This window comes from Scyliorhinus canicula, chromosome 9, assembly GCF_902713615.1.
Source record: "Scyliorhinus canicula chromosome 9, sScyCan1.1, whole genome shotgun sequence".
Taxonomy (NCBI): domain Eukaryota; kingdom Metazoa; phylum Chordata; class Chondrichthyes; order Carcharhiniformes; family Scyliorhinidae; genus Scyliorhinus; species Scyliorhinus canicula.
The window spans coordinates 28,219,613-28,232,521 of NC_052154.1; the positions used below are offsets into that span (position 1 = coordinate 28,219,613).

Consider the following 12,909-nt stretch of genomic DNA (forward strand, 5'->3'; position numbering starts at 1 on the left):
ACTTGGAAGATAGGAGCAGGAGGAGGCTATTCAGCCTTTGGAGCCTGCTCCACCATTCATCGCGATCATGGCTGACCGTCCAACTCAATAGCCTGATCCTGCTTTCTCCCCATAATCCTTGATCCCATTCGCCTAAAGTGCCATATCTAGCCGCCTCTTGATTGTATTTAATGTCTTAGTCTCAACTACGTCCTGTGTTAATGAATTCCACAGGCTCACCACTCTTTGGGTGAAGAAATGTCTCCTCATCTCTCTCCTAAATGGTCTACTCTGAATCCTCAGACTGGGACCCCTGGTTCTGGACACACCCACCATTGGGAACATCCTCCCTGCATCCACTGTATCTAGTCCTGATAGAATTTTATAAGCCTCTAGGATATCCCAGTCAGTCGTCTGAGTTCCAGCTAAAACAATCCTAACCTACTCAATCTCTCCTCATATGTCAGTCCCTCTTTCCTCAGAATCAGCCTAGTAAACCTTCGCTGCTCTCCCTCGATAGCAAGAATATCCTGCCTCAGAAGAGGAGACCAAAACTTCACACAATATTCTAGATGCAGCCTCACCAAGGCCCTGTATAATTGCAACAACACATCCCTGTTCCTCTACTCGAAACCTCTCGCAATGAAAGCCAACATACTATTTGCATTCTTTCAAAACATAGAAGGATAAAAGATATCAAAGATAGAAGGCTCCTGCTTACACCAAATCATGTTCATATATTGAGCTCAAGAGTTCTGCATTTTGTCAGTTTGAAGTTGCATTCTTCCTGTAACAGCCTCTTCCTACAATAATGATGCCATCCAAATAATATCATCACTTTTATGATTGTTTTAGCAAGGCAGATTTTCCGAAGCGTTCTCCAGTAATTTCAACAGCGAGGCTGACAGCCTCACAGTTATTTTTTAAAATACGTTTTAACCTGTGACTTGAATGCTTCAGCCGATATAAATTGATCCACTATGAAAAGGAGACAAACAACCACAATCCAGTACAAGTCTGTAAGTCTGTCTGTAAAACCAGCATTTCCGGTAAAAATGAGATTTATCTATATATCGATTTGTTCCTGAACATGGGAATGTATTCCTATTATCAACATTGCACATAGCTAAATATACTAAGAAAACATCAAATTCAGAGTACAGAAGGATTTAAATTATAAAGCATTGTATGTTGGCTAGCTATTCTTCCTACCAAAATGTACTACTTCATATAATTCTCTGCATTAAATTTCATTTGCCATGTGTCTGCCCATTCCACCAGCCAATTTGTATACTCTCTAATGTCCTTTCTTGTACTACAAATCATAGAATAGTGGCATGGTATGCCATTAGTGCATTTTCCATTATTGCTGGTTCTTTGAGTTACTGATGTAGCCCTACGTCTTACATGGTTTACAATAAAATACTTAAATTATGAAATCTACATGTACTTCATGTATGTAATGTAGGAATGCTGTATAGGTTTGTTATTTTAATATTAATTGAATTAAATATTTCTTCTTTTAATATTCCGTTCACCACTTCCTTGTTACCTGCTGAATTTGAATGTCTAGTTTTGTTATTGTCATACGTTTCCATGTTTTTGACTTCATTACTTTCTCTATATAGTAATTTTATGAATTTTTGATGCATGTTGCACTGCAATTCAGCCTTCGGGCTGTGAATGTATTTTTTAAATAAAAGGCAATTGTTATTATAAGTTACTTATCCTTATCGATCACCGGAGATGTAGCTTAATGATTGTAGAGTTCATTCATTTTTTGTATCTTAAAATGGTTTAGTGAATAGAAGACTATCTGATATATTTCTAATAAGAGAGAATTTAGCAATGCTGTAAAATCAATAAGCAGTAGCTACTCAGTGAGCTAGGTTTCAGCATGGTCGAAAGCTTGTTTTGCTGTCGCAACCCAGTAGTCGCACCTGAAATTGTAACAGAAGCTGCACATATTTTACCAATGTCAGATCACATCTGTTACAGACAGGGGCGATATGTGGGATAATTTCTCTTTTTTCCCATCTCTCGACTGCCTGCAAAAAGATGTACTTATGAGAAGGAATTTTTTAACACTTTCAATGCTGTGACTTTTAAGAACAGATACAAAATTGGTTTTCTTGTAAATAAGAAAAAAAGGTAAATGTTAATTTCCACAGAAATGTAAACAAACACCCACTCTCTTTCATACACAATGATGCACACGCTCCGTGCGCACGCACACACACACACACATACAAGAAAATATGCTTTTTACAGATTAAGTATGCACTGAAACCTTTAAACATAGTTCAAAAGTCGCCATTATGCTGATTCTTCAAGATGGTGGTTGGAAATGTTGCAGTCCTGAGAATTTTGTCTTGGTTCACTTAAGACAATGCAGGTTGGAAGTTTCTGCTCATGAACGATGCTCAAAGCTTCTGACTTTTCTCCAGTTAAAGCTGTAGACGAGCACTTGTAGTGAGCATATATGCAGGTAAAATTAATTAGCCCCACTTATTGCTTGTGGTGGATTTTCAAGGCAGAGTCCTTTCTTCTGTTGGACGAGATGGCTTCCCCCTGATCTTCATATCCCAGACTGAATCACAGCTTTGATATTTCTATTGTACACACAAATGGGCTTGTAGCTGAGCAGTTTGACACACATTGAAGGATGTTTGATATCCCATCAACATTGATGGACTCCAAAATGTTTTTGTAATCCCATCTTCATGAGGCCGGCAAGACTTCCAGCCACTGTTACTTCAATTAAAATGGAGAATCTCTTCATTTGAAATGGGGCAGGGTTGTCATCAATACCTGGATAGGTAATTTTCATTTTAAGTGGCTTCCCAGATATATGCTCAGACATACACAACCACAAAAAGGTTATTTAACTTCCCTGGGATACATTTTGTCAAGGTAAATTGTCCATATTTTATGTTCCTTTTAAAAAGTAAAAAGTTAATTGTAAAAAGTAAAAGTTCATTGTCTTCATATATTTATGGGCACATGGCACAAACATAGAACATCCAAGCATCCTTCCATTCTAATTAGAATATGCCTGAACCTAAGATGGGTGGAAATAATTGTAAAAACATTGGAGCTGAAGGAACACACAACCATATATTTGTTTTTCCAAGTTATACAAAATAATTTTCAACTAATTTAATCATGCACCAGATGTTTATAAATCTGCAACAGAGGAAGCTGTTCAATTTTTTATGTGACTTATGCCATAAAAATACATTAAGGAAATAGAAAATAGGAAGCAGATCTCACTGAGGATTATTATTTATTAAATCCCAAAAAGCTGCAATAAATAACCAGAAGAATTTTAATTTGCCAGAAATTCTGGTTGCAATGTGATGGGATTCTCCAAACAAACATAATTGGAGGATACATGCATTTTAGAGTAGGGGGTATGACCAGTTTGTGGATGGACAGCCATAAATGATCAAGAAGATTTGAATGTATTGTAGATACATGTGTATCTTGCTTATATCCAAAATTCCATCATCTTTTAGGACATTTAATTGGTTTGTGTTTAGATTGTGCATGTCTCCTGCCACACATGTGAAAGAAATTTGAATGACTGGTTCATCAAGCAGTCAAGTTGCTGTTTGGGTTTGGGCTTGCTTTAATTTTTGACCTGAATGTTGACTGAAGCGGTTGTCGACATCCTTGCTCAGTTCAATTTTTATCTGCTTTTCAGTTTAACTTTTGTTTTAATGCAGGAAATTGCTGTTTTAATATATCAATTAGGCGATTTTTAAAACTACTCTCAGTAACAGTGGAAATCTAGACCTAACTTTAATGTTGTTCAAATTCTTTCTTCTGATAATTATGCAAGACCATTATTGATAATAACATCAACAAAATCTATCTGAACTTATATACCATCTTTGATGTAACAAAACATTCCAAGTTGTTTCACACTGCGTTATCAAATAGAATTTGACACTGAACCACGTATTAGGATAGATGACTAACAGCTTCGTCAGTGAGATAGGTTCTATGGAGCATCTCAAAGGAGGGTACAGAGACAGAGAGGTTTAGGGAGGGAACTCCTAGGCTACAAAGGCATAGTTGCCAATGGTGGAGCAACTAAAATGGAGGATGCACAAGAGGCCAGAATTGGAGCTGCTAGATATCTTGGTGTTAAAGGAAATTACAGAGTTAAGGAAGGGTGTGCCCACAAGGGATTTGAAAATAAGGATTTCAAAATTGAGGCGTTACTTAACTGGGACACCGTGTAGGCCCATGAGCACAGGGGTGATGGTTGACGGGAAAAGTGTGAGTTCGGATACGAGTAGCAAAGTCTTAGATTACCTTCAGTTTATGAGGCTGGAAGGTGGGAAGCCAGCCAGGAGTGCATTGAACTTGGTAAGTCTAGAGTGAACAAAGGCGTGGATAACATTTTCAGCAGCCGATGAGCTAAGGCAACGGCAGAGTTGGGTGATGTTACATAGGTGGAAACAGACAATCTTTAAAAAAAAAAATTTTTTTTAATTTAGTGTACTCAATTCATTTTTTCCAATTAAGGGGCAATTTAGAGTGGCCAATCCACCTACCCTGCACATCTTTGGGTTGTGGGGGCGAAACCCACACATACACGGGGAGAATGTGCAAACTCCACACGGACAGTGACCCAGAGCGCGGATTGAATCTGGGACCTCAGCGCCGTGAGGCAACAGGGCTAACCCACTGAGCCACCGTGCTGCCGAAACAGACAATCTTTGGATGGTACGGATATGTAGTCGGAAGCTCAGCTCTAGATCCAATGTAGACAGCCTGGTTCAGACATTTACCAAGGAGGGTAATGGAGTTAGTGACCAAAGAACTAGGTTTATGGCCGTGACCAAAAACTGTTTTATCTTACCAATGTTTAGTTGGAAGAAAATTCTGCTCATTCAACATTCAATGTCAGACAATTAATAAGAAATTCTAGAGACATTGAGCAGTTGAGAGAAGCAGTAGTGAAGTTGAGTGCTGTCAACATATATGGACCTGACCCTTTGTTTTTAGATGATGTCGTCAAGAAGCAGCATGCAAATAAGAAATGGGAGGGAACCAAGAAAAGATCCTTGGTGGGCATCAGCGGAGGCGAGGAGAGAACCTGTTGCAGGTGATTCTCTGGCTTCAAATGGACTGTCGAGAACTAGCCAACTGCAGTCCCATCCAACTGGGCAATGATGAAGAGCCGTTGTGAGGGTGGTGTTGGCAACCGTATCAAAGGTTGTAAATGGGGCAAGAAGCATGAACAGAGATAATTTCCCATCATTGTGGAGAAGTAGGATGTAATTTGTGGCAGGGATAGAAACCTAATTGTCAGAAATCAAACATGGAGATCCAGAAAAGATGGGCATGGATTTGGAGGGCAACAAAATATTTGTGAACTTTGGACAGGAATGGGAAGTTGGAGCGGAGCTGTTAGCACTTATCGGAGGTGAGGATGGAGGAGACAGGGGAGAAGGGTTTAAGAAGATTGTGTTTATTAGAGGAAAAATATTTTGGGGGTTATCTTTGTATTTCATTCTTGATCCTGGAATAGTGCACAATTTTGGCAGATGAAAGCAGAACCTGATAGTAATTTCCGTGGTTTCACTAGATCTGATGATGAATGGCTATAACCAGTTGTCTTCCATATTTGTTCAAGTCTGCACCTCTTAGACTTAATGGAGCTAGAGGAGGACCATACTGGGGGAAAGACCAGGATATGAGAGAGTAATAGTCTTATTGGGAACAAGGTAATCAAAGGTGAAGGTGTGGTTGAGCAGATCAGTAGTTGCAGGAAAGGTGTGATGGATGGAGGACCAAAGGATAGATAGTTGGGATTTTGAAAGTGCAGTTGTAAGTAAATTGGGCGAGACTTTTTTTTCTAGGGCAGGAAAAGAAGAAGGTAGGGTTGAGAAGGGGAAAGGACATTTAAGTGGAGCGACACAGAGAAGTAACCAGAGATGTCCTTATCCATGACTTGCACGATGAAAGTAACACGGCCACATGAGATAGCAAGCTCAAGAGGGTGGCTGTGAATGTGGATGGGGGAATTTATATGGAGGGAAAGATTAAGGGAGGATAGGAGGGCAGGGAACTCAGAAGAGGGAAATCATTTTGGGTTGAGATGGAGGTTGAAATAACGACGGGTGAGTGATCACTCGGTGCCAAGATTGAGGCAGAAAAGCAGTGAAGATAGCTCAGTGATATAATTGTCAAGGTGCTTGTTTGGGAGGTAGAGAATAAGGATTTTAAATGACAGGTGAGAGGGTTGAAACAAGATGAAATGCTCAAAAGAGGAGTAACTGTCAGAGGTATAGGAGGTTAGACCAAAGTGATTTGATCACACTATGTCACACTGTCACTGCAAAGGTTTGATGAAAGTAGATGGGATAGCCAGGATCAGGAGGCTTCACATGGTTAAGACGTTTTGGGTACTGAATTCTCTTGTATGTTTCAGTTGATTTGGAGAATGTTTTTTATAAACCTATATTGACATTACTATGGAACAAAGAACAGGGCTTAGGAGCAGGATTCGGCCATTTGGCCCTTCAAGCCTGCTCTGCAATTCAATAAGATTATGACTGGTCTGGTTTAAAGCCCCACTTTCCTACTGCCCCTCTTATCACTTGATTCCCTTATCCATCAAAAATATTTCTCTCAGCCTTGAATAATTTTAAAGACCCAGCCTCCACTACTTTCTGGGGAAGAGGATTCCACAGACTAATAACCCTCTAAGAGAAAAAAGTCTCCTAATCTTTTTTTTTAAAGGGAGACCTCTTTTTCTTATTCGTACGCATTAGGACAGCCTCAACCGGGATCTCGTAACTCCCACCATACTGCCCGGGTTTGCAGAATCCTACTAACTGTCCTGGCCTGAGACAACCTCGATTACCTGTGATTATCCCTCACTCCACTCACACTGTTTGTACCTGTAGAGACTCGCATTCCAACCATTCTTCACATTCCAATCTGTAATTATCTTGAAATTGTGTCATTGCCTATATACCTGTATATGCTGTGTTTGTGAACCTGCCTCCACTTCACCTGATGAAGGAGCAGCTCTCCGAAACCTTGTGATTTCAAATAAACCTGTTGGACTTTAACCTCTGTTGTGAGACTTCTTACTGTGCCCACCCCAGTCTAGCGCCGGCACCTCCACATTTTAAAATATGTGCCTAGTTTTAGTCTCCCTTACAAGAGGAAACTCCCTCCAGGGGTATTCATACTTTCAAGTCCCCTCAAGATTGTATATGTTTCAATAAGATCACCTCTTATTTTTTGAAACTCCAATGGGTATGGCCCAATCTGCTTACCGACTCTTCAGAAAATAAGCCCTCCATCCCAGGAATGAGTCAAGCGAACCTTGAAGCACTGTGAGCAGTTCTGGGCACCACAGCTCAGGAAGGATATTTTGGTCTTTGAGGGAGTGCAACATAGGTTTACAAAAATGATACCTGGACTACAGGGGTTAAGTTATGATGAGAGATTACACAGATTAGGTCTGTTTTCACTAGAATTTACAAGTTTAAGGGGTGAACTGATTGAAGTATTCAAGATATTAACAGGAAAATTCCAGGTAGATAAGGATAAACTATTTCCACTGGTTGGAGATTCTAAAACTTGTGGGCATAGTCTAGAGCGTGTTTAGCTCAGTTGGCTGGATGGCTGGTTCCTGTTGAGGAGCGAGGTCAACAGCGCAGGTTCAATTCCCGTATCGGCTGAGGTGATTTGTGAAGGCCCCGCTTTCTCAACCTTGCCCCTCGCCTGAAGCGTGGTGACCCTTGGGTTAAATCCTCTGTGACTGTGGCAACATTTTAAAAGGGGCTGGTTTAGCTCACTCGGCTAAATCGCTGGCTTTTAAAGCAGACCAAGCAGGCCAGCAGCACGGTTCAATTCCTGTACCAGCCTCCCCGGATAGGCGCCGGAACGTGGCGACTAGGGGCTTTTCACAGTAACTTCATTGAAGCCTACTCGTGACAATAAGCGATTTTCATTTTTTTCATTTTCAAAATTAGGGCTAGGCCATTCAGGAGAGATGTTAGGAAGCACTTTTGGATGGTAGAGGTTTGGAGCCCTCTCCCACATGCTGCAGTTGAAGCAGTTAATTTTAAATATGAAGTAGATAGATGTTTGTTCACAAAGGTATTAAGTGATATGGATCAAAGGCACGTATGTGGAGTTAGGTCACAGATCACCATTAAATGGTGACACGGGCTCAAGGAGCTGAATGGCCTACACTTGTTCCTATGTTTCTCTGTTCTCTGAACTGCTTCCAAAGTAGTTATACCTTTTTCAAATCCCTCTGTCACACAGATCTGCATTTTATCTCCATTTAAATAGTTTACTGCTTTTCTATTTTTCCTGTCAAAGTGCACACATTTATTAAGGTCGTTCACCGGGCCCATATGACGGTGGCTCGGATGAGCAAATTTTTCGGGATAGAGGACAAATGCGCTAGGTGCGCGGGAGGACCAGCGAACCATGTGCACATGTTTTGGGCATGCCCTGAGCTGAGGGGGTACTGGGAGGGATTTGCGGGGGTCATGTCCCAGGTGCTAAAAACAAGGGTGGTGATGAGTCCAGGGGTGGCAATTTTTGGGGTTTCGGAAGACCCGGGCGTCCAGGGGGAGAAAGCGGCCGATGTGCTGGCCTTTGCTTCCCTGATAGCCCGGCGACGAATATTATTGGCGTGGAGGGACTCAAAGCCCCCGAAGACTGAGTGGTGGCTTGCGGACATGTCAAGTTTCCTGGGGATGGAAAAAATTAAGTTCGCCTTGAGGGGATCTGTGCAGGGGTTCACCCGGAGGTGGCAACCATTTATTGACTTCTTTGCGGGAGAGTGAGCGTCAGCAGGGGGGTGGGGGGAGGGGGGGTAGAGTAGAGTAGGAGGGAAAATATGGCGGGTAGTACGGGTGGGAGGGGAGCGGGCTTGTGCAATACGGTACGATGGAAGTATTGAAAGTACGTGGATGTTTGCACATTTTTGCCTTTTTTGCTTCCTTTCTGATGATGTCTGTAACTGTTTATAAAGCCAAAAACTACCTCAATAAAATTGTTTATTAAAAAAAAAAAAGTGCACACATTTGTCCATGCTATACTCCATCTGCCAAATATTTGTTCACTCACCTAACCGGTCTAAACCCCTTTGTAAACTCTCTACCTCCTCTTGACAAGTTACTTTCCTACCTATCTTGCATCATCAGAAAATTTAGCAACTGTACACATGGTCCTTTCACCCAAGTAATTTAAAAAAAAAATTTAAAGTACCCAGTTCTTTTCTTTTCCAGTAAAGGGGCAATTTAGCATGGCCAATCCACCTACCCTACACATCTTTGGGTTGGGGTGAGATCCATGCAAACACAGGGAGAATCTGCAAACTCTACACGGACAGTGACCCGGGGATGTGAAGCAGCAGTGCTAATCACTGCGCTACCATGCCGTCCGTTTCATCCAAGTCATTGATATAGCTTGGAAAAAGTTGAGGATCCAGTATTGAATACTGTGGCACTCCACCAGTTGCAGCTTGCCAATCTGAAAAGTACCCATTTATCCCTGCTCTTTGCTTCCTGTTAGCTAATCAACCTTTTATCCATGATCACTTATTACCCCCTGTACTATATGCTCCTGTCTTGTGTAGTAACCTTATCAAATGCCTTTTTCGAAATCCAAGTATACCACATCTTCCGGTTCTCCTTTATCTACCTTGAATCTAACTTCATTGAAAATCTGTAATAGAGTAGTTCAGCATCATTTCACAAAAACATATTGGCTCTGTCTGATCACATTGTGATTGTCTAAGTATCGAACTATAACCTCCTCAATAATGCATTCCAGTACTTTCCAATGACAGATGTGAAGCTAACTGCCTTATAGTTTCTTGTTTTCTGCGTCCTGCCTTCCTTGGATAAAGGTATTACATTAGGTACATTCCAAATCGCTGGGACCATTCCAAATTCGGAGGAATTTTAGAAGATTATAACCAATGCATTTACTATCTGTGCCTCCACTTCTTTTAAGACTCCAGGATACAGACCATTTGGGCCTGGGGACTTGTCAGCCATTAGGTCTAATAGTTTTCCCAGCACTTTTTCCTTGTGATCATGATTGTTTTAAGTTCATCCCTCCCTTTTACCTCTTGATTATTTACCTTTGAAAAGTTTTCAAAGTCTTCTACCGTGAAACAGAAATAAGATATCTCTTCAACGCTCCCACCTTGCAACTATACAAGGCATTCATAAGTCCACACTTGGAGTATTGTGCACAGTATTGGTCCTCTTATTTGAGGAAAGATGTAGTGGCATTGAAGGCAGCTCAGAGGAGGTTCACTAGATTGATTCCAGAGATATGGAGTTTGTTGTAGGAGGAGAGATTGAACAGTTTAGGCCTATACTGTCTAGAGTTTAGAAGAATGAGAGGAGATCTAATTGAGGTATACAAGATGCTAAACAGTATGGATAAAGTAGACATGGAGCTGATGCTTCCTCTTGTGGGGCATTCTAAAACAAGAGGTCATAATCTTAGAATAAGAGGTAGCAAATCTAAAACAGATTTGAGGAAAAACTACTTCACCCATAGGGTTGTGTATCTGTGGAATTCGCTACCCCAGAGTGCAGTAGATGCAGGGACAGTGAGTAAATGTAAGGAGTTAGGCAGATTTTTAATTGGTAATGGGTTAAAGGGTTATGGAGAACGGGCAGGAGAGTGGAGTTGAGGCTAGCATGAATCGACCATGGTCACATTGAGGGTGTTTAGGCTTGGGAGGCTAAATTGCCTACTCCTGCTCCTAGGTCATGTGTTCTAAGGAGATGCTATAGCTGTTTTCGCAATCCAGCTCTTGGTCTGTAACATTGTAGGTAGCAGATGAAGAACATATCAGCCATGATAGAATGGCGTAGCAGACTCGATGGACTGAATGGCCTAATTATGCTCCTATATCTTCAGAACTTATGAACCACCCTTTGTTTTCTTTATCAATTTCCAGACTTGTCCAGAGGACTAACAAATTTTAATTCTTTTCCTATTCAAATACTTGCAGAAATTGTTAATATCTGTTTTTGCATTAGTAGCTAGCTTTCTCTCATACTCTTGTTTCTGCTTCTTTATTATCTCTTTAGTCATTCTTTGCTGGTTCTTAAAATCTGTCCAATCTCCTGACGTACCAATAATGTTTGCAGATTTGTACAGTGTTTCTTTCAATTTAATAGTATCTTTAACTTCCTTATTTAGCCATGGATGAAGTAGAGGTTCAATTCATTGTCTGGAAAAATGGTTCTCTTGTGTTCAACATTTGAAGGTTATCTTTCTCAGAAAAAGAGAAAGGGGAAAAGAACAATAATTAAAATTACATTTATGTGATGTTTAATTATTACAGTAATAACAACCCCCAGTACTGTGGGTTAATTAATATTTCCATTATTGATCCCAAGTTGCAAGCCCACCGTAAAGTCATTATCAACATTGTCACTATCTCTGCCTATTATTTGGTTTTTACACTAGTATAACAGTGAGGGGAATTATCAGCATTATTTTACTACTCAATCTTGAAATGGTGTTTACAGCAGAATTTAAAATTCCATAATATATTGACATTATTTTTTATAGATAGTTTTATAGCCAGAAAAAGCAATGAAAAAATATTTTAAATAAAACAACATTTGTGACATGATAACATACAACTTTGCAGTATGGAATGACATAAAGAATAATCATGCAATACACATAACACCAATGGAAAGCATTCTGTGGAATAACTCTCCAAATTCAAAGATGTTAATATATTTATAAAGAAAATATAGAGGAAACAGAATTTTTTCTTTTAAATATATTAACATCTTTGAATTTGGAAAATTAGAATGAAAACACATTTTATCAAAAGGACTGATCAGCCATAAGACTTTTTGATTCATATGTACTTGCTCGAAAGTAAATACTAACGGTATCACAGGACAACTGAACACAAAAAAACTTTCCTTATTTTATAATTATTAAAAGAGAAAGCCTGTCTATGTTTTCTGGTTTGTGGATAAGATTGTTATTTTATATTTATAGTTTTTCATAAAAGACTGTTGTCCAGCTGTGGTTTGACCCCTTTAATAATAAATGATGGATGTGAGAATTACAGTGCAAACTGGAAAAAAAATCCAATTTTATCTTTGCTGCATTAAATAGAAACTGAAATATGTTATTTAATGCATGGTATGAATGGTTGCTATTATGTGTTATTAACAAATCAACCTCCTCTTTCTATAATATGAATCCTTATCGCACCAGGAACAGCATACACGCTTTTTTGTATTGATTTATTGCTGCTTGCCATATGACAGTGGAAAGTAATGAGTTGACTATGTTTTTGATAGGATTGTGCAATAAGTTCAGCAAGTTTTATCTCCGTCACTTGATTAGATTTTGCTAGGGTTACTTAGTTTGCAGAAAACGCTAACTCAGCTGTTACAATTGAACTGTTATGAAATAGGTAGTGTAGTGGAATTTGAAGCATCTTGCTATATGGAACTGGGGGTGTTTTGCAGATCAGAGTATTGTGCACACATAGGCAGGAATTCAGTTTTTAGATATGAGAGTTTATCTTAACAAAGTTCAACTGTAAAATCGTAATTAAACTACAAACCTCTGATACGTTTTTCACAATTATTATTTAAAAATGTTTCCCTGCCTTTTTCTGATACCTTCAGAAGAAGCTCCTGTAATTTGTAATAATCCTTCTATGAGGAATCATATGGGATATGTTCAAGTGAATGGGAATTTTATAGAGGATGTTTTAAAGGTTCTGTGTTAAACAGACAACTATAAATTGTACTTGGTATGAAAGTGAAATGCATTCAAAAATGTTGATTTGACGAGATTTTTGTTTCAACTTGTTTCAGACAATAGTTTGCTAATCTGCGTGATATCTAATTTTATTGCTCAGTGGCACCAAAGTAG

General features: G+C 39.6%; 1 protein-coding gene and 1 long non-coding RNA gene across 5 annotated transcripts in view; one reads left to right on the forward strand and one right to left on the reverse strand.

The window, feature by feature from the left end:
• The window catches only part of LOC119971178 (myosin-3), a 1,049,419-nt gene that overhangs the window by 160,785 nt on the left and 875,725 nt on the right, over nt 1-12,909 (forward strand). The gene's annotated exons all lie outside the window — the stretch shown is intronic.
• Nucleotides 1-12,909, reverse strand: part of LOC119971179 — a 139,921-nt gene that overhangs the window by 58,134 nt on the left and 68,878 nt on the right. The window lies entirely within an intron of this gene.